Raw genomic sequence first — 21,972 nt, forward strand, 5'->3', positions numbered from 1 at the left:
TCGCCGCTGCGGGAGGGGGATGAGACTGCAGAAGCCGGCGCCGGCGGAGGCTGCCGGGCGCGGCGTCACGTGGCGCCGCCGCAGCTTTCTGCTCCGGAGCGCGCGGGGCTCCGCGGCGGAGCGCTGAGGGAAGGGGCGTTCTGTGCCCTCCCCCCGGCTGCAACCACCCGGCGCTGCGGCGCGGGGGGCTGCGCTGTCACCTGACCGCCGGGCGCACCGCCCCCCCCGCCCCCATAAGTAAGGGGGGGAATGGTAGTGTCTGGTATATGACACCGCAGCCCCCTCCCCTGCTGCCTTCTGCGAGCTCTGCGCTGCTGCAGCGGCGCAGGAGGAGGAGGAGGAGAAGGTGGCGGCGGCGGCGGCCGCCGCCGGGTGCTTAGCGGCTTCTTCCTACAGGTGAGCGAGTGAGTCCGTCCGTGGGAGAGCGCTGCGGAGCCCCCGCGAGGCAGGCGCCCGGGCAGCGCGGGGGCCTCTGCCCCTGGTGGATGTGGCTGGAGGGGGGGAGCTCGCTCGCAAGGCACTCGAGCAGCACCGGGCATCTGACACAAGCACACCATGGGGGGAGGCGGAGAAAAGACCCCTCTGGCTCCATCCCCCTCCGGGTATCTTCCCTGAAAGGAGGTATTGAAGTATGTGAAGGGCAGGAAGGGATTTTTAAGGGGTGTGGGGGTTGCACTTCCTATGCCTGTTCCAGCTTAGGCAGGGATTAACGTGCCGGTATCAAACTAAACCCTCCAGCTGGCCCAGCCTGGCAGCGACATCTTCCTTGCCCGCATCGCATCTTCTCGCTTCCTCACCGGCTTTTCCTTTTCCTTTCGGTGCATGGTTAGCTGTCATCTGCCTCCCGCGGCCAGGGAATGGAGCCCCCCCGCGTTTGGTTTTAGAGGTGCCTGGAAGCAATGGAGGAAGCAAGCCTAGGTAATAAGGAGCCCTGGTGCCGGTCAGTGTGAAGTGTCATGTGCCACAGAAGGGCACAGCGAGTTGCTAAAATGCAGTCTGCAGAGAATGAAGTCATAGGAGGTCTCCATAGAGGAAGAAATGAGACATAATCGGACTGAATTGTGAGCAGAAGCTGCTAACTCCACCTGCTCTAAGATCCTGGCACTTAATATAGCATGCTTGAGGCAGTTTGTCTGAAATGACTCACATAGCTAGTCCAGCTACTAACTCCACCTGCTCTAAGATCATGGCATTTAATATCAGCATGCTTTAGGCAGGTTGTTTGAAATGTCTCGTATAGCCAGGCATAGACTGACTTCCTTATTTTGCAGCAAGAGCGACTGACATACACAGAAACAGCAATTAGTAAAAATGGGTGTGTCAGCCCTAGACTTCTGTCAAGATTTTTTTCTGGTATAGCAGCGCTGTCTGGACTGAACGCTGGCTGACTCTGAAATGAAGATGGGCGTAGCCAGGGCAGTTGACTTCTGCAGAGGTCCTGATACCTGTGAGAGAGAGGCATTATGGTTTCTCAGAACAAGATAACCGTATAGAAGAATCTCTCCCTATAGCTAGGCACTTGGGTTGCTTCTGAATAATTTCATTTGGTCTGTTATCAAGAAGATGGCATTGTGACCCCACATGAGAAACAGTGGCAGGTAGTTAAAGCTAAGCAAAGAAAATGGGATAGAAAATGGGACAACAAATGCTTCATGAGTTAATTTCCCTGGAAATAGAAGTGTCTTAAAATCTGAGGAAACAGGAGAGTTTAACTTCTGCAGTCACAACCATAAATCTTGCAAATCTGTGGAAAAGCAAAACAAGGGAGAAATTTAAATGCGTCCAGTGATGCGGTGCAAAAGAGCTTACAGGTTTTTATGTCGGGGTTACTTAATAATGACTAGCATCCTCAGAAAGTGACATTTAACAATGGGGCACTGAATTGGATGCTGGCTATTAAAGAAATAAGATTAGATAGGCTTTTGCATATCTTTTAAACTAATGATTTTAGTCACATTCACATTTTTTTGAGACGAAAACGAGTCAGTAATCTAGAGTTTTCAGTCACTGAGGAATAAGAGCAATGCAGCTCTATAACTGCATTAGTGAAAAAGTAGGAACTGCAACACTTCCAGTGTTAACTTCAAAACTGTAAAAATGCTTCTGAAATCCAGTTGTGGGGAGTGGCAGCGCTTGCGGTGGAGCAGGTGACCTGTACTAGCTTATATATATAATCTTGAGATACACAAATGCCTCATGAGGTGGCTCAAGCCATCACTCATTTATAGTGACTTCTGATCAAAATTTGGAATAGGTCACCATTCAAATGAGTGTGATGGTTTGAGCCTGCTCCTCATTAGGCATTTGTGTCTCTCAAGATAATACATGTATAAAAATCACAAGGCTCTGCATGCGTGAGACTCCAAAAGGCAAGGAATGCTGGGCGTGTACGAGATTGAGGCGCATTAGCAGAGGTGGGTGGGGGAGAGAGAAGGCCTGCCTTTTTACCTGCATTATGGCTGTCTTTAGAAAGAGCCCTAAATCTTTGCCATTCCCAGAAAGCGTACAGTCTTCAACTGGAACCATAGAAAGACAAAAGGCCCGTCTTGATTGTTGTCATTTAATTTAAAGTCACATTTGTATAAAAGGACTCTTCAAAATTCTTCCTTTTAACTTCGTTACATGAAGTAGGGGTTTCCTCTGCATATAAGCGCAGTCATCAGTGGATGCCTATTGTTTTACCTAGCAGTCTCTACCCAACGACAACAACAATAATATGCAGTGGGCACTCTGTCCTGCCCTTGTGTAGGGCATTGCCTTAAAATATACCTGGCAAAATGTGGAGAGATACTCAAAAAATAAGTGGAGACTGTAATCTTAGTATTACAGAAAATCTTCTAAGGGCAGTTACGTGGCCATCTAATTCCAGCTTTTCTTTAAATATTAAACAAAGCCACACCTCAAAAAAAATGTTGTGCGTGCAATCAAAAATGTGGAAAGCTGCTATATACACATACTCCCTGTCGGTGTCTTTGGAAGAAAAGTATCTGCCTTTGGAAGTTCGGTATTTTTATGATCTGGGGTATGGTAATTTGCACAGTAATTGCCGTGTGAGAATGTTCCAGAATAGCACCTCCTCGAGTTCTCTCCTTAAATGTGTATGTCAGACCATTCCACAACACCCACTTACTGCTAGATGGCCGGACAAACTGAATAAGCAATCCGTTTTTAATATTGATGCCGTGTATTTCACTATAATTCAGGGAGGGCTAGTTGTATACAGAGGAATCTCAACAGGACAGGAGCTTTTATTTTTCTTTGTGCAATCCATTATAGAATGACCAAAACATTATTGCTCATTCATTGTATTCACGTTTAATAAGGAATCTGCCAAAAAAAAACAAACCAAAAAACCTTGCAAAGCAGCTTTTAATGCAAGTGGTTATCTAGAAATATGAAATGAAGTTGCCATGTCCTGAAAGATATAAAGAATCATACTTTGTTTACTGATTCCCCTTTTTTTAACAGGTCCTTTTTTCTGCTGCTCTGAGTAAATCTCTTCTTACAGTAAGACTGAAAATACAACACTTTTTTTTTACCGCAGAATAATTTGCAATTGGAATAGTAGAGAAGAATACATATCATATAATAAATAACAGCTATTTAATTCTGAACACTTCTCTTTTTTAAGTTGATTTTTGAAAAGGAGGCCTTGGATTTCAAATATCAACTTAAATGCATTTCTGTCCATTCCAGCCAGGAATAAGTATTTCTGTTAATGGTGTGAGGTGGAGAGTTGGAAGGGGAACTCCTCGTTCAATGGCCTTTCTATATTGCTGAGGATTGGCTATAAATAATAGTGTTCTATTACTTAGAAATATGCTACCCACATTATTTTCTAACATGTCCTCAAATCACAGTGATCATTTAAGAGGTTCAAATGCCTATTTTTTCACTTCTGTAGCTACCTCATCTGTGTTTTACATTCCCTGAGTTAATGTTAGGGTGTCAGATGCAGAATTACAAGAAGCTTTATTTTTATACTTAAAATTAGCAGAAACGAATAACTCTCTTACAAATACCTAAATCTTGCAGATCTCCAATAGAGTCGACACTGCTACTCTTCCCTGTATTCAAGTCAATGCAACATGTAAGTACAAGCAACGTTGCTGTACATTTTTGTGGATTTCAGTAGATTATTAATTTTTTTTCTAAATAGACCAATTGATTGCATCAGAATCCTGAAACAGCATATTGCAGATACCTTTAGCTATCATAAGCTGTAAAGCATTATGGGTAATACCTAGAAGTCAATTCCAGTTAGTGGATCAGCTCTTTTTCATTTGACTTGCAAAGCACTTGTCTGATCAAACCTTCGTTCCTCTGATAACCATTTTTTTATAAGTGAATAACTTAACTAGAATGTGTACCTGTTAACCATTGAGATGTTAGGACCCTTATGGGTTCATAAGCATAAAGGTAGGTAACAAAACCTCATTAATGACTGATAGTTGACAGTGAATGGGTAAGTGGAGAAACACAGTATGTAACAGCATGTAACAGTGTTCACTGCCCACTTATTTTGATGGTATTTTAGTATTTGTTTACTAATACTACTTACCAAAATGCACTTTATCTTTACAAAAATGATAAAATTCTCAAATGCACCTTACTATTAAATCCTGAGTTACAGGTAGGAAAGTCTACCACTTCTTTGTGGAGACTAGCCAATGATGACTAATAGAGGTCTATACCATTTGACTTGTAACTTATCTGTTGGAATATATGTAAGTATAAGGAATGCCTGTTGTCTTCCACTGTTCATATAATTAGTATATGGAGGAAAGGCCCATGTTTCTGGTTTTCTAGAACTTAAATGTTGCATAAACATATACACCTGCTACAATCATTCAGAGCTTTCCATGAAGTGTCTAGGAATTTTTTTAAAAAAATTACTGGAGTGGGGAAGGGAAAGTGACAAACTTGCATCCAGTATAGGAAAAATCAGACCTACTTTAGAAAGCCTTTGCCCTGCTGACTGCTTTCTCTTTAGTTCATCAGACCAAAGGCCGCTTCATTTTGACTTCTGTATACATTTTACTGTTATCTAATGCTATTATCCAGTCCTTCATCTTAAGGAGTATGCTGATCCCAAGATACTTCATTTTAGCTTGATTGAATGTACATATTAAGGCTTCTGTGGAAAAAAAGATCTCTACGGTATATTTATTCATGAGAAATTTCTTTGGCAGCAGAGAAAAGTATATAGTTGCTGTAGGTTAACAAAATATGCTTTCAGTATTCTTCATTATGCTCTGAACAAAAGTAAGACTGATAACATTTCTGTTTTGATCCCTTGTATTAATCATTTTATTACAGATGAAAGAATTCAGCATCATGCAATTTTAATAGTTTACTATCGAGTAAAGTACATAGGCCTTCTGTGTTTTAAGAAAATCGCAGCTGCCTGCAATTCATTTTAGACAAGTGCTTTACACACTCAATTTTCACATTAAAAACATTTCCTAGTTTGGGGTGGAACATGTAATTACAGAAAAAGGTTTGTAATATTCTGTCTCCATATTGTTTCTTTCCTTCTTTGGGGTATGTCTTTTCATTTGTATGACTTGGTTGCTAAGATATGTTGGGGGGGGGATTGGGGGGTATTTTTTTGTGAGAATACCTTCATAGCATGGACACATGCTTACTACCTGCAGCATTTAATTAGAAAATTGTAATACAGTGTTATAATGTAATGAAGTAAAAAACATAGTCATTCTCATAGTTGGATGGGTGGGGCACAATGCAGCATTCAACTGTAAGCCTTTTGTCTAATAAAAAATGTCTGAAACAAAGTGATTGTCTAACAATCAGCATTCCACTTGACCTTTTTCAAGGCACAAAAACAAAGTTAATGAATGTATCGTTCAGTTGCCATGCAATATGCTGGGATTTTTGTGCATTACTAGGGAGTCTTAACTCTTGCTGCTTTAGTTCATATCACAGCGTGACTAGTCAGGATTGAACAAATTGTCTTTCAAACAATTTGTGTTGAAATCATTATTAAAAGTTTGTCCTCAAGAGAATCTGTGCATGCAGGGTTTTTTTTTTTTAATTTTTTCTCCAGAGTGTTTTCATTCTTACTTATAAATGAAACAAATGGTGTCAATATGGTAAGAGGAGTAGGGAGGGTACAAATACTGCCTTTTTTAAATGTGGCTTGTGAAGGACCCGGTAGCACTGACATAATTGGTATTGTTGCTAGACAATTATATGGAACATACTGCTGTATCAAAATTAAATGTAGATCACACTAAATTTTAGTTTAATGAGAGAATACAAAGTTCTAAGTACAATATTATTAAATATACTCAACAGAAACATGTATTTGAGGTTTTGTAATTATTTATTTTAGCAAGCTAAAATAAAACATTTTTGCAAGCACAGTATTTAAGCTATGTTACTACTATTGGGAGGGTTGTGGGAGTGAGGGGGGGGTGTATGTGTGTGTGTAAGCAAGTTCCTAAATGTAGGGCCATGACTGATCTAAAATAAAACTATAGCTAAAACAACATAAGAAGTTGTTTATATTTACAAGATTTTTAGTATGAAATTATCATGGCTCATAGCAGATTCTATATAATGAAGTTAACTGAAAACTTTGTCTTACCCAGAGCTTCTACTATTCACAGGAAAAAATTTTGTAATGGGTGGGAGCTAGGTAGAATTGGGAAAATGCATTATATAATATACAATGGTTTATTATTAACAACACACATTCTACAAAGCATTACATTTTATAAATTTTTTAATAAATCTTTTATAGAATGTCTGCTGTTCAGTTGCCCACTTTTAAAAAGTACAGGAAAAGAACAACTGTTATAGTGTAAATGAATGGTCAGTGAAGGTGTCAAGGAAAGTAACAAAGTGTTCGCTAGACTCTACAACAAGTATGAGCAGTAGAATGTAAATAATCCATGTATCTTAGAATTTTCACATGCCAAAATTTGTCATCCTTCACCATGTATCAGCAAAGATTGAATAGAAAAGTGCTGTGATGAGGTCTCTCATTACTAAGATTCCATTAGTCTTGCAAAATATTATGTACTACAAAGTGTTGTTAGAGAATTTGACAGTTGTCAAAGCAAACAATATATTTTTGAGATGTATCTATGGATTTTAATTTATGACATTTGTAATATGTGACCATGTTATAGGAACGCATTCTTGTGTATTTTGTTGTACATCAGACTAAATTGGATGGGGCAAAAGAGAAAAATGTTAGAATACTTAGCTCTTAGATGGCATTTAGGCTCACTTTGAAGTATTCAACATTATGATGAAAAACAAATAAAATGATAAATGATACATATTTATAATCTGTGTAATTTTGATCTAGATGGAAAGCAAACAAGTAAAAATCAGCATTTTAAACAGAAATTTAAAAAAATTATATGAAACTGAGACGTATAAGCCTTCAATCAGCATAAATTGTAAAAAAAAAAAAAGAAAAAAGACTAGACTGAATTTGGAAAACTTTGAAAGGTCAGAGCATAAGAGCTTTGTGGCAGAGCTTCATATTTTAAAACAAGGTGGAGAAAATAGTGACCACCTAAATTTACTTTACTTTATATCAAACATTAGCATTTCTGAATTACAAGGCGGCTTTTTTTCCTTCTGAAGATCAAAGTGCTGCATCTGTTTTTTGTTTGAGTCGCAGATCTATTTGCCAAGCTGTTTGTCACATTGTCATTTTATTATAATAGGGTTTATTTGGAAACATTTCTGCAGTGCATCTAAAGAAAAGACAAATGGCAGTATTTACAGAAAGTGGCAGATTATGCTACAGAGTTTCTCCCTTCATTGGAAGAAGGGATTGAAACTATTTGGATTAGCATCAACGTGCACCATGTTTCAACTAAATTAGATATTCATACAGTGGGGGTCCTTAATCCTGATTAAGGATGCTGGGCACCGCTGCAGCACAAACCATGAATCAAAAAAGTTAGTATTTGCTCACATTTTCTGCCAGTGGAATTTACTGTGCAATAGGAAGAGGCTATGGGTTTTTTGTTGTGGTGGGGTTTTTTTCCTCCTTGTTAGACTTGTCCAAAAAGTAATTAAAGCTTATTTGAAAGGTTGGCTTCTCTAGCTAAACAAAGATTGTGTTTGTGTTTACTTATATCAGACTAAGGGCCAAATCCTCTTACCATTGAATTTAATGCAGCCTCAACAACTTTGCTTTGAAAAAAAGGCTGGAGATACTTAGCAGCTCTAAAAAGGCACTTTTTCCTAAGGTAGCAGTACCATTTTACAGCAGAAGATCTGTGCCACAACACTGTGGCAACATCCAGCATATCCCGTCCATGTAGATATGAAGACCACTTCTCTAAGAATGAGAAAATAGAACAATTTATGTTCTACAATGAGCGATCTAATTTTCCATTAAAGAGGCTTGACTTTCAATACTGAAATTTGTAAAATGAATACAGAATCTATATCCTTCTGTCTTTATCAACATGCTTATTGATTTTTAGTGGAGATGATATCATTAAAAATATTTTAAAAGATGGTTCAACCAGTATTAAAACAGGAAGGGAACCTGGTAACTGGTTTCCTCATCCTGTTATACCTGTACTATGCCAAACCACTTTACCATTTTCACCTTGTTAGTAAAGCTAGTACTAGTTCAAATTTAAGCTTTTTGGAATGAGGGCTTCACAAAATTAGTCTAGTCTTTTGACTAATTCTAATTTTAAGATCTCTTATCTTGTCAATAATATATTTTAAGGGTCTTCTAAATTGATCCAATCACTTTTTACTTAAAGAATTGCCCTTGTCTCAGACGTACAGGCAGTGCAGTAAATTGGAAGTTGTTTTAACAATTTTACCTGACACTATTGTTTCATTTAGCATCACAAATTTTGAAGCAAAATGGCTGCATATTGTAGTCTCAGAAATACTTATTTATGGTAGCAAAAAGCTATCGACCAAACTTCGTGTCTGTTGTCTCAGTGTAAATCTGTAATGTAAATCCAGATTATTCCTGGTAGAACTGAGAGCAGCAATTGGCCCTTTGTTTTCAAGTATTTCGTACTTCATTCATACCAGGATTTTACTATCCTGAACTCATAGTGCTGAGGAAAAAGCACAACTTACCTATCTATTTAAAAAAAAAAGCATAGACAATGCAGAAGTGTTAACAGTAGGTAGGCACAACTCGCTACTGCCACCACTGCTCCCAGGTGCTGGTTCTGGTTGGGCTGCAGCCCAGCACCCCAGCATCAGCACAAACCTGGGTGGGTATGTGCCCCCCTGTGCCTCCCCATGCATTGGCTATGAAAAAAGTCTTAAATGAAGTGACTTTTATAATAATATAAGGCTGTGTTTTTAGACCTTCATCTTTAGATATGTGAGCCATCAAAGTCCCTTAGAATGGTGGTTTTCAACCTTTTTCATTTGCAGACTCTTAAAAATTTCAAATGGAGATGTAGATTCCTTTGAATTTTAAGTGTGGGTATTCATTTACTTTTAATGGATCATAGTCATCTTTTGTGGGCCCCTTAGACATAGTCTGCAGAACCCCAGGGGTCCACAGACCACAGGTGGAAAACTACTGGCTTAGAAATTAGTGCTCACATGGGTCTTGGGGAAATCTTGGCCCCACTGGAATCAATGAGAGGCTATTGATGGTTAATATAATGGGAGTGTAAGCTTGTTCATACTTCATGTGTGCATAAAGGGGCTTGGTAAAAGATTACGCAGAATAAATGCATTTTCAGAGTTTTAGAAGGAAGAAAATTAAATTAAGAGTGTCTGTACTGGGGAGCAGGGGACGGGGCAAGCAGCAGACCTGGCTTCAACTGCTTTTAAAGGATTAATTTGAGACTATCACCAATCCATCATGGTAGATGAGAAACTGTACCAGGAGACCTATAAAATACAAATTTGGAGAAAATGTTGGAGGTAAGAGTGTTCACAAGTTCATATGTCACAGCAGAGAACTTTTACCAGAAGCCAGTAGGAGTCTCTTATCTCACTGAAGTGTAGGTGGGAAGTATTGTATCAGATATGCTAAAGTATTTGTGTAGGGTGACTGGGACATAAAAGTAATGTGCTCGTGTGTTACAATAAGGTGTCCATGTAAGTAACCAGACATGATAAGGAGTCTTTGTAAACTAGCAAATTGGGATGAGGTAATGGGGATATTGCTGAAGTGCCATAAAACACAGATCTGTTCCCAGAAAAAGGAAGGGGGGGAAAAAAAGTCTTCAGAATTAAGAGGCAGAAATAATGGAATTCCCATCATGGGAAGATGCTAGTGAGAGCAGTGAGACCTGTGCGAGGAACAGCGATTAACACCTCTTTTATCCCAGATACATTATTCAGACTTCAATATCAGGAGTGTGGTGCTGAATCAGAACTGAGAGAATTCCAGATGAACATGGTTGGGAGACATCTGTATGTTTCTAAATCAAGGTTCATGAGCAAAGATAATGCTGTCCCCAGAAAGTGGAGACAATCACATATCTAAAGATGAACCCCTGCAACCATTTGAGCAGATGAGGGTGAAGATGTGGAGCTTAAAGCTATAAATTGTACACTGGGAAGATGAACTATAGAGATAATGTGTAAATACCTGACCCTTGTCAAAAAGGGCTGAAGAAAAGATTGCTTGTTGGAAACTTTGATCCATGTTTAACCACAATACAAAAATAAAGCTCCACTTGTCAGGGAGTTTCCATTAGACCTGCACCAACCCCCTCCCTCCCTGCCAAAAAATTGAAGCCCAGAGAAGAAAGGAAAAAAAATCCATGTAACCATTTGTGGTTTTTTATTTTGTTTTAAAAGCTGTCTGTAGCCAGTTTCAGCCTGATGGCTGCGCCAGGAGAGGATGGAGGAAGAATACTGAGAAGAACATAGGAGCTTTTAGTCTGAATTACCTTTGGCTGCTCTCACAATTTGACCACCCGTCTTTCTGTCAAAGACCTCTAATGTCCATGTTGATGGGAATAACGGCAGTTTGGTATATCACCTTACTACTGGGGCGTGCAGTGTTGTACGCAATGTTTTCTTATTCCAGAAACCATGGCACAGTCCTTCAGTTCTGTTCACTGTTTACCTATAATTAACTTGATTACAAAATACCCTACTGTTTTTTTTTTCAAATATTCTGTAAATTCATTTTTCTCTGAGAGTGAAGACGGGCCTAGTGGTTAAACCTTGTGACTGGAAGTTGCTGAGGGAGATGTACCTGACACCGGTTTGAAGTGTGATCTTAGAGAAGCTACTTTACTTGTCCATGGCTTAGTTGCTCCATCTGTGAAGTGGGGAATTATACTTGTGGGCACCATACATTCATTACAACAGGGTTATTGTAATGATTAAACTACATAATGTGCCTTTGGATGGATGTGTACAAGTACTATTTCTATCCTCTCCGTATTCCTGCTCATTCACATCTGAAAGGAGAGAGACGGAGCATGGGTTGAAGCTGCCATATTAGTATACATGCCCCATGGAGCTCAGGATGGGTTCAGTCCTTGAAACACTGCTTTTCACAGCCACCATCTTCAAAGATGACAGCAGCCTGCTTTGATAAAAGAGCTAGTTGTTTTTATTTATAGTGTGCAGCTACTTCTTGACCCCAAAGCCTATTAAAATAATAGGTTTTAGTTAAAGCCCTAAAGAAACAAGAAACAGTTGCCTAAATGAGGCCATCTGCTGGTGGAGACCATCAAAATTGAAAAAGATCTGGCAAAAATTATTGGGGAGGTGAGGAACAAGAGTTGGATAATCATTGGGGAACAGCACTTGTTGATCTATGAAGCAGGCTTAGGCTTCACCTTTAGCACCTAACTTCTTTTAGGTATCCAGCTGCCTAGTAGAATCCCATCTTCCTAAGCTAAGAGTTTCAAGCCCTGTACACAATATTTTTGGAGAGTTAGGTACCTAAGAACTAAATCTGCAAAAAAATAAGCCTGCACAACAGGAAACCGTAGGTAGCCTGTAGGAATGGTAAGGAGAGAAGTTTGTAGATAGATGTCTTCTTACTCTGGATTACAGGGAGAGCCTCCATCCGTCTGAGATTCATTACCCTGAATCTTCTGCTGGAGTTAAGTGCCTAAACTATTTGCAGAATACTGCTAAAGGAGGCTGAGGTGGTGGTGGTAGTGGTGCTGCTGCTCTTTTCTTCCTTCTTTTTTTTCCCTGTAGAGCAGGGGTGAGCACACTCAACCAAGACTGGCATATTAGGTTTCAGTTTTCTCCGTTGCTTGAGAAGACTTTAATCCAGCAGCTCTCAACCTTCCAAGTATAGGGTGTTCTGGACTGTGGTGTTCACATTTGCTTCTTTTGAAGCTGTTCTGTTTTGCAAATAATTGTTCAGTGGGCTAGTGAGAGAATGAATGAGACTCTGTAGTCTAGTAGTTACAGCAGTGGCCTTGGAACAATGCCTTTAGATCCCCCTCAGAAGAAGAGGGTGTGGAACCCCACACTTTCAGATCCTGGATGGATGCTCTAACCACTGAACAATTGAATTAAAGCAGTAGTTTTCAGCCTGTGGTCTGCTGACCCCTGCAAATGAGAAAAGGTTGAAAGCCACTGAATTAAAGGATACAGGGGGCAACTTCTCTTGCTCCATTTTGTCTGGAGAGTCTTAAGCATAATGTAGGTATCAAGCCACTCAGCATTACAAACTGGGGTAGTTCTGCAGGTTTGAAGTGCAAAAGGGGGTCAGATGGCATGCAGAAGGGGCTTTTTTAAGCATCTACATTTTGGATTTGGGTGCCTTTTGGGGTAGTTAGGTTTTTAAAAGCCCCCCGAGGCCTTTGGTGGTTTTAGCTCCCAGTCAACGTCATTCACTGGTTTATGGAGGTTGTTACTACTAACAACAGTCTTTCCCTTTAAAAGATTATTGTTATGCTAGTGAAGAGACAGGAACATTGGCTGTTGTAAGGAGTTTAATTTTATATATGTATATGTAAAAGCACAAGTAATAAAAAAAGGGTAGCTTAAAAAGCCCATTGGTGTTTCTCTTGCCAGAAACCATCAGGACACACAGGGAGCAAAAAGAACGTAACCTTTCCCTTGTATATAAAATGAACGTTTACATACAGAACTGCAGGTGCTGTTGAAAAAGTGATTTTGATTACAGCTATATACAAAGCTTACAAGACTAGAAAAGCTACAAGTTGAAAGGTCAGCGGGATCAAAGTGACTGTCAGAGAAGACTGAAGGAGAGTGACCCGAGTTCCTTCACAGTAGACTGGGGGGAAAAAATTGTGTGCATCAGAAAATTAAAGGACTTGGTTCTACCATACATGAAGGAATTCCAAAAAAGAACATTGGAATGAACAGAGTGAATACTAGGGTGCAAACACAAATTGCCCTTGTGCTTCCATAAACATTTCTATGATGGTTCAAGTTGCGAGCAAACAGATATTCTAGCTCCTTGTTGCTCTCCAAGTGCCCCAAAATGTTTCTGTGACCAAAGGTAGTCATAGTTTGTGATGCCTTAAATGTTTGCTTTACTGCAGGTCCCAGCAGTCCTCCTGCAGAGGAGATTGTTTCTCTGCAAGTAGGTAATGCCTGAGACATGACATGGTACCTGGGGTCATTGTCCCACAGGATCCCCTCTGCCCTGGGAATGACAGGTGCACTGCAGGACAGTAACCCTGACAATATCAGTAGATGTCACTGGAGCAGATCAGCTGTGCCAGGATACATCCTGCTCCAAAGACAACATCTATTCATAGCCTTAGCTTGGTATCCAATCTCTTAATTATCAGTGTCATAGGAAAGGGGACCAATTTATAATTAAATTGGGGTAAGCAATGAACACAGAAATACCTGACAATGAAAATAAGCAAATCCTAGTACTGCTTACACTGTGATCTCTTGGTGTTTTATCATTTTCCTTCAAAGGAAACAAATCAGGCCCCCTCTGAAATGAAGAGCACATTGCAATGAATTAACAGCTTCACAAATTCAGAAACAGCATTTATTGGAGATTCTGAGCACTCTTAATTCCTGTCCAGTGGTTCTCAACCCAAAAGTGGATTGCAAGAATATATGAAAGGGTCATCAACAAACCTTAAAAATAAATTCTCCTTTAAAGGAGAAAAATGTGGGAAACCATGGCTCTTCCCTTGCAGGCTGTCAGAGTGCCAGTCTGCAAGGGGCTGCTTGGGGCTCACCGTGCCCCCCCTCCCTTTTTCCACACACTGTGGGGCTGGAGCCTGGGGGTGAGGGGCAGTGGGTTTGGAGTGAGGGGCACTGGGTCAAGACTGACCATCAGTGTTTATAAGTGGGTCCTGCTACAAAAAAGATTGAGAACCACTGCTGTAGAGTGACAGTTGTGGGTGCTCAGTACCACTGCCCCGCCCCCGGATCAAGCTCTTGTTGCCTAATCCTGCAGCAGTCGTGCTTAAAAAGCATCTGACTTCTTTTGGCAGTTTTAGAAATATCATTGTTACTGAGCTGTTGCCTGTGAGCTGTATATTCTAAATTCTAAACCTTGGGTTGTGGATGCATGGTTAAAAATTATCCTGCATTCCATTCTTTAATGTAACAGTACCCAGGAGAAGATGCTGAAGGCTGCAGTGAGAAATCCAATGAGACCTTTTAAGAAAGGCATCCAAATGCACCTACTGCAGAATAAGGGAGGCATGACAGCTGCAAAGATCAATGCAAAAATGCAATGAAGACTTCAAACGTGACAAATCTGGGAGTAAAGTGAAAAATCTCTCCTGGTATCACTGTAATGAAATCTCTGGACTCTACCAGTAGTTGCAGAAGTGTGACAGAGCAGAAATAGTTCAACATGGTATCTTTCTGGTGCTCTCTTGACTGTCTTCATTTTATCCTCTGCAGCAGTCTGCTAAAATATGTACATAACTCACATCGGACAAGAAAGGCTGTGTATGACTCGCACATTCCTCGTGTATCAAACTCTGTTTCTTATTCATCCAGATGTCATAGTAGAGTATCAATCTCTCTTTCTAGTTTGTTGAACTCTCTACCTTTTATGGCTGGAGGCCACTACTTAATAATATAAGTTTTGCTTAATCTGCTGGCTACGCTGTCTGGCCTTTAATCAGCACCTCTTGATATTTCCTTTCCCTACTCATTTTGTCAGTCTTCTGTCCTCCACTGCTGTACACACTGCTGATATTACTTCAGTGCTGCATCTCACAATTGTAATCCCATTACACTAGCATCAACAGATTGCACAAAAGGTTTCATGCAGCAGACAAAGCACAGACTTTTAAAGTTTTTTTTCAGGCTCTTTTTTTTTGTTTTTAAGAATAAGGATTTCTAAATGTGTGCACGTGTATGCATGCCTATCATCCCTCCCCCTCTTGTACAACCATGTGTTTTGCCCCATTGTGTTGAATCATAAAAAACACTAACTGGAGCAACTGAAAATGAGGAGACTATTGGTTCTCGGAGATTTTAGGACCACCCATGGTTGGAAGAGCTTCTGGTCATTGGAAAACAAAAGCTATAGCAAAGAAAAAAGTGATAAAGCCAAGAAGTGTTTTTTTCCCCTCCCTTTTTAATTTACATATCACTTTAACTTTAGGATGGTGACAACCTTTTAGTTCTGAATCAGCACCCAGTACAATGAGGTTCTGAGCTCCTACCACTATTGCTGTATGAATAATAAAAAAGAATATTTTTCCTAGGAGAGAAACTGTCCCTCTAAGCTATACTAAACATGTTTAAAACTAAGACACAAGTGCTAAATTTGGAAAGATGAAAAAAAGATGATTGGCTGCTGCTTAATATATGAAGCAGGCTTACTGAGGTTCCACATAAAGTTCAGTTTTCCAGAAAGGTGGTGTCTTGACACAGGCTCAGTGAGTGAAGGGACAGTAGAGCAGTGAGAAAATGTGTACTTTAACAGGGAAGCAATGGAGTTCCAGACTAAACTTCTATCCACATGTCTGTCTAAAAAACAAAAGAAATACAAAACTATGAAGGTAAACCAAATCTTAGCTGGAAATTTAGACTGTAGAAGTAACCTCCCCCAAAATGCATTTGAAATGGAATTTCACATCTTCTACTAGATCATAAGACTTTGTTGTACTTGACACATCTGGGAACTGGGAAAGGGAGGTTGGTAGCAGATGGTGTTAAGGTGCCTAAGGCTGGCCTGCTATTACTGAACTACAGCAAAAGGAAAAAAAACAACCTGCTAAGCTGCCATTGCCATCACCTTGTGAAGAACTTCTTAAGGGAAGTGACAAAAGCCATGTTACTTGCTGACTGAAAGTTAGACTGACCAAATCTCTGGAGAATAGAAAACAGTATCATACAGAAACGTTTCTGGCTGTGTCCTTTCTGCTGCCAAATGCTTTACAGGTATCATTTCCCTTATTTCCCTATTGTCTGTCTGATTCTTCTTTTACATTGTCTGTTTAAATTGTAAATTGTTCATGTCAAAGATATACCTTTTTTGTTTGCATCTTAAAGCATTTAGCACCCTTTAGATGTTATACAGATAACTAATCATAGGTCCCACTGCATCTATTCTTAACGGGGAGAAATGCTCCCTCTGTTATATGCAGTGCTAAGTCGTTTACAGCAGTGTTTCTCAAAGTGGTGGTCTGCGGACCGGCCGCCGGTCCGCAGCAAGTTGCCAGGAAAGAAAGAAATATATTTGCTGGTCCACAGCGAGTTGCCAGGAAAGAAAGAAATATATTTTCAGAAGTATAGCATTGATATGTCATAACGCCACAGTTCGTACATTCCAACACTCCAGGTGACGTCACATCGTGCGAGGTGAGGAAAGAGAAAGAAACAGCTGGTTGTGCATTTGTGTAGCGCTGTTGCACACAGTTGCTGCCACCGGCTGAACCGGGCATCAGTCCCTGGCCCACTGGAAAAAATTTGCCGGTGTGCCACATCAGATAGTTTGCAAAGCACTGGTTTACAGGACAGGAAATAGGAGCCAAAATGTCCTGAAACAGCACCATAGAGGAATAACCTATCTGGGGCATACTTCCTTCTATCGACACCATCTTTCCCAAATCTGAGCAAACCTCTCTTTGGAAATGTGAAACTGTCAAAGGCTTTAAAGGGGCAATTTGGGGAGTCTATGACACAGCAGAATTTTGAGTGGGAGCTAAAGTTTCTCTAACTTTTATCTTATCTCCTCCTTTGCATCCTGTATGCATACACCTTTGGGGAGAGAAAAGCAGAAGCTTCCTTCTTAGAAGGAAGTATGGAAGATCAGGCTGTTCTTTATCCTGAAGTATGTGGGGGGAGGCGAGGAAGGAGTGGGATATTCCTTCTTTTTTTCCTTTGGATTCTTTGGACTTTGTAGGCATGATCCCAAACCAGTTGACTTCCAGAGTCTTTTGATAGACCCTAAAGGAAGTTCCCTCAAGGCTGTAAAATCCCAACCCTATCTATAGAGGTCATTTTACAGAGGTTTGTTTTTTGGAGGGTGGGGGGGAGGGGGTTGTATGGCAGTTATGCTACTTTCTTTCCCCTCCCACCCAGGCTTTTTTTGTAGGGCATTTAGGACAATTTATACATAAGATTCAACAGCTTCTGAGCTGAGAAGTAGAGTACATGTTTAGAAACCCCAGATATTGCAGGAAAAATAATGATACAAAACTCAGATTCTGTTTCTTAGAAAACAAATCCTCATTTAATATCTTCATAAAATGAAAATGTTTAATCTTATGCCAGTGCTGTAAAAAAAGCTTGCCCTTATGGCCAGAAAAAGATAAGAGATCTAATGCTTTGTAAGGACTGAAGGGCGTGGCTCAGGCATCAGTAACAAATGCTGAAAGAAAAAATGCTCTTTGTTCTGCAGTCAGGTGGGTTGGCAACTATTTTCACTCCATTCCTGGCATACATAATATCAAATGCATTTAAAGATCTAGAAAGACTAATATGACAGAACCGCTGCAAATACAGTGAGCAGAGTCATCCTGAAATCGATATACTGTACTGTAATCGCCATTTTTATTCTGATTGTTAAAACAAGGTTAAGTCTCAAAACATACCCTATTGAACCCAGCATTTTTATTTTGCATTCTAATTATATTGTTTTGATACAATTTCTCTCTCTCTCTCTTTTAATGGCCTACTGCTACATTAATGCTAAACTCAGTTGTACTGCAATTTCCATGGTTGTATATGAGAGCATTGGACCAAAGTGTGTGGCTATTTCTTGTAAGTAAAGCTTACAAGAAGGGCTTGTTAGACATGGCACTCCTCCTGAAGCAGTTAAAAATAAAATAAATTTGAAGATTGCACTTTTAAAAAGGTGCCATTAGCACATTTATTTTTATTCTTTAATCAGAAAGAAAAAAATTAAAATATATTCAAGCTAATTTTGAAATTTTGAAAGGCTAAAGAAACAGACATTATAACTAATGTAATTCTTTACTATGTTTTTTTTTATCCTTTTTTTCCCCCTCCATGTCTGTCCAGAGCTTTTGGTTAAGAGGTCAACACGTTAGTCCATTCCCTTTTAAAAGAAAAAGCATTGTGAATAGAACATTGTGGCAAGACATTAATTTTCAGGAAAAAAATTAATAAGTATAAATGGAAAGGAAGAATCTTCTGCGTTGCTTGTGTACAGCAAGTTTGAACAAATACGCAAGCAAGTGATACAGAAAATGAGCAGAACGATGTAAATTCATTTTAGGTATAAAGGTTTTAAGGTTTATGAATTTTTGTTTTGTCCATCTACATTTTCCTATCTTATTTTCTAAAACAGGCCATTTCTTTTCTATTAAGGGGGGAAAATCTATTTCAAATGTATATCATGACATTCCCCATAACTGTATGCTGGCCTGTGCACTACTAGTGACCAGCCCATCATTTCTCAGTAAAAAGAACCTTTCAGCTCGGTTACCTCCCGTAGAGAGCTAATTTTCCAGCAGTCAGGCTTGATCTGGATAAATAATTAGAGAGGGAGAGATGAAGACTATCACATCAGTGCTGTCTGTAATTCAGTTAATATAACCAGACCCTGTGATTTCGTTTCTGCGGCATGCTTGCAGGGTCTCAAAAGCTGCAGAGGCAAGCAGTAACAAAGCCAATCGGTTACATTTGTCTTGAAAGAATTAATGACACTTTTCATTCATTTATCGAAAGCAAGCAAACAGCTGCAGCATGCATCTGCAACATAAGAAGGTGACTCTTGACACATCCTCCTCCCCACCCATATACACACAAAAATTCCTAATGCAGTTCATTCTGGTGTATTGTTACCTTTAAAAATACCACTTCCTTAGTTTGTGGGAGCTCCTGGTATTTTAAGTTGGGTAAAAATAAATATTTGGTCTCTTTTGAGCATAGCAAAAGCTGAAATGCTTAAGTTTACTGTCTGGCTTGTTAAGGTATGAAGGTAAATTTGATTAATAATTTAATAATAAGTTATATGGATGTCAACATGGAGTTAAATATGTGTGTGTGTATATATGTATGTATATGTGTGTATGTATGCCTGTCTTATTGCCAGAAGAAAAATTTTATATAAATGTAAGTCGCTCTCTCATACAAATGCTAAAGAAAACAAACTACGCTGATGCAAAACCTTTCAGAATATGTATGTTATTGATGTTCACCATTCCTCCTACATATGTTGCTGTCAAAGGGTTAAAAAAAAAGCCTTTAGTTCATTTTATTCCCAGTGGTAGCTCCATAGCATTCATACACGGATCAGATAAAAATAGGTCAATATCTTTTGTGGTGGGTCTTTTGACACTTTGGTGCATGATTGCACTACACCTACCTCGAGGGTGAATAGACCCTTAGGAAATCCTTACATTAACAAAAATACAGCCTAGGGATACTTTAGGATCACATTCTTTTATTCATCAGCTAAATCAAAGTCCTGATGTGGAATATGTTGTCACTGAGTTAATCTAAATACTTTTAGTGTTGAGATCAGGATAAGTTCTGCTGTAGAAATAAACAGACTTAGTTAAGCATTTAAGTAATGTATGCACATCGGGGGTTAATTCTGTTCTTTATTGTGCATCATTTGTATAGAAAAATGCTCTAGCTGAAATTTTTTTCAGAACCTCATTAAAAAGAAAATCATATATTCGGGAACCGCCTTATGGCAGGAAGTCTTTGTCTGCCCGTTTGCTTTATTGCAGTTGTTTGCTGCCTTGAATCGATTTTTGGCTACCAAATCAGTATATTGAAAATGATGGGGAAGGGGAGATGGGGGCGCATTCTGCAGTTAGAAAGACCAAGAAGCCGATTGCTGCCTCATGATTTTTGACCAGGAATTTCCATATTATAAAAAGGAAGAGGCTTCTTTTCAATATAATGGAGCCATTAACATCTATTAATAATGCAGACAGGGTAAGTAGCTGGAGTTGGAGCTCCCTGGGGGCCTCGTAAAACAGATGTGCACTATATCTTCCCGGATCTGATAGCTGCTGGGGTCGAGGGGGTCGCTGTGGTTCCCGTTTATTTCCTCTGGCAGCGGTTTTCTAATTTAAGCACCTCTGTCTCTTGGCTACAGTAGCCTGCTGTGATGTGGAGGGGGGTGTACAGGCATTGTCATGCCTGGTGCCTGAAAAAGGGCACTGGCATAATCGTTAGTGCCTCAGTGCTGCTTACTACTTGTCTTACTCTTAAGCATTTTCTTCTCAGATGCATTTGCTGGTGAGATGGTGGAGCTGGTTTCTTTTGTTGTTGTTGTGAAAAAAGGTAAGTGTTTCTTCCTTCTCATAGAGTCACTAATTTTCTTTGCTTTGGAGAGGAAATAATTCAGCTAGCAAAGGAGCATGTACTATATCATTTGACATCAGGTCTGCTTGGTGGCTGAAAATGTAATTGCCTTATTCCCTTTTTTAAGATTATGCTTTTCAGTTTTAATTGAGTATGTTCATGGTGGATGTTCTGAATACAGAACTGCATAGAGAAAATTATAGTATTTCTACAGTGGTTCATGTCTGAGTTTCAAATGGTAGGCTTTGAGAACAGAAAATGTAAAAAAATATATTAAATTCTTCCATATAATTTGCATTTCACACAATTATAGAGCATCAGTGAACAATGAACATTTTTTTATTTTGTCACACACACAAATGTGAGATTCATATATCTGATCTCCCAGGTTTCAGATGGACTTTAGACAAAAATCCAACATAAATGTCTGTTACTCATGTGCGGTTAGATTGCAGTATAGCCTGTATGCATTTATAATACAGAGGTATGCACTTTTGGCTAGATTGTCACAGACCTAAAATAAATCCTGTTAATATCTTTATCTCCTTTTCAGTTTCTGAATAACCAAATGTTATTGTTGAAAGTTCAGAAATGTGTGGAGTAATAGCAACTTCTCTGAAACGATCGTATAAGATAGCATCCCCTGTTATTATATATGCAAATAAATGTTAGTCTTTTGTTACAAAGGATACTTCATTGTATAGGGAGGCATTATTTCTGCTACATTTCCAACAGTATTGATTTATTTTCTCCCCTTCTTAAAGCCAACTACACTTACATTTTCAGGGAAATACAAGATAAATAAGGTTTTCGGAAATGGTGGGGAACTTGATTAGAATTTTTTATAGTGAGGTGAAATCCAATTCTATAATCACATAAAACCATCTTTGAAATAAGTTTTTTGCCCTTAAATTTCTAAATGTTGAAAAAAGTTGAATTGAATTCAAAGTAAAAATTTTGTTGGATACTGAGTAAATGTGTGAAGTCCTCCCTCTGTCCCATGCATCTAGCTACTGTGTATTAGCTTGCCTGTCCCTGCCAATCCAAGCCGGCTCCCCCCTAAAAATACTACTGTACCATCATAGTGGAAGACCAAATAAATGTTAATAATTCAATTTCTTTTGTATAAAAAACCCCTCATGTACAGTGTATATGCCTCCCACCTTAATGTTCTCATAGTCTTTAAATTCCAATAATTTTGAATGTAAATCAGTAATGAAAAAACCTGACTTGTATTAAAAATCTGTATCTTTGGTTAGGTAGAAACGAACATATAGTTTGTTTTGCTTTGCTTTTAAAAAAAATACATTTCCAGAT

General features: G+C 39.3%; 1 long non-coding RNA gene across 1 annotated transcript in view; it reads left to right on the forward strand.

Moving 5' to 3' along the window:
- Positions 1–349: 349 nt before the first annotated feature.
- LOC149864654 (uncharacterized) overlaps positions 350–21,972 on the forward strand; it is a 96,859-nt gene continuing 75,236 nt past the window's right edge. Inside the window, exons 1-2 of the long non-coding RNA XR_016442584.1 lie at positions 350–396; positions 4,036–4,090. This is a non-coding gene — a long non-coding RNA (uncharacterized LOC149864654). The remainder of the gene's footprint in view (positions 397–4,035; positions 4,091–21,972) is intronic.

Source organism: Crocodylus siamensis, chromosome 5 (assembly GCF_052110815.1).
Source record: "Crocodylus siamensis isolate JL-2025a chromosome 5, ASM5211081v1, whole genome shotgun sequence".
Classification (NCBI taxonomy): domain Eukaryota; kingdom Metazoa; phylum Chordata; order Crocodylia; family Crocodylidae; genus Crocodylus; species Crocodylus siamensis.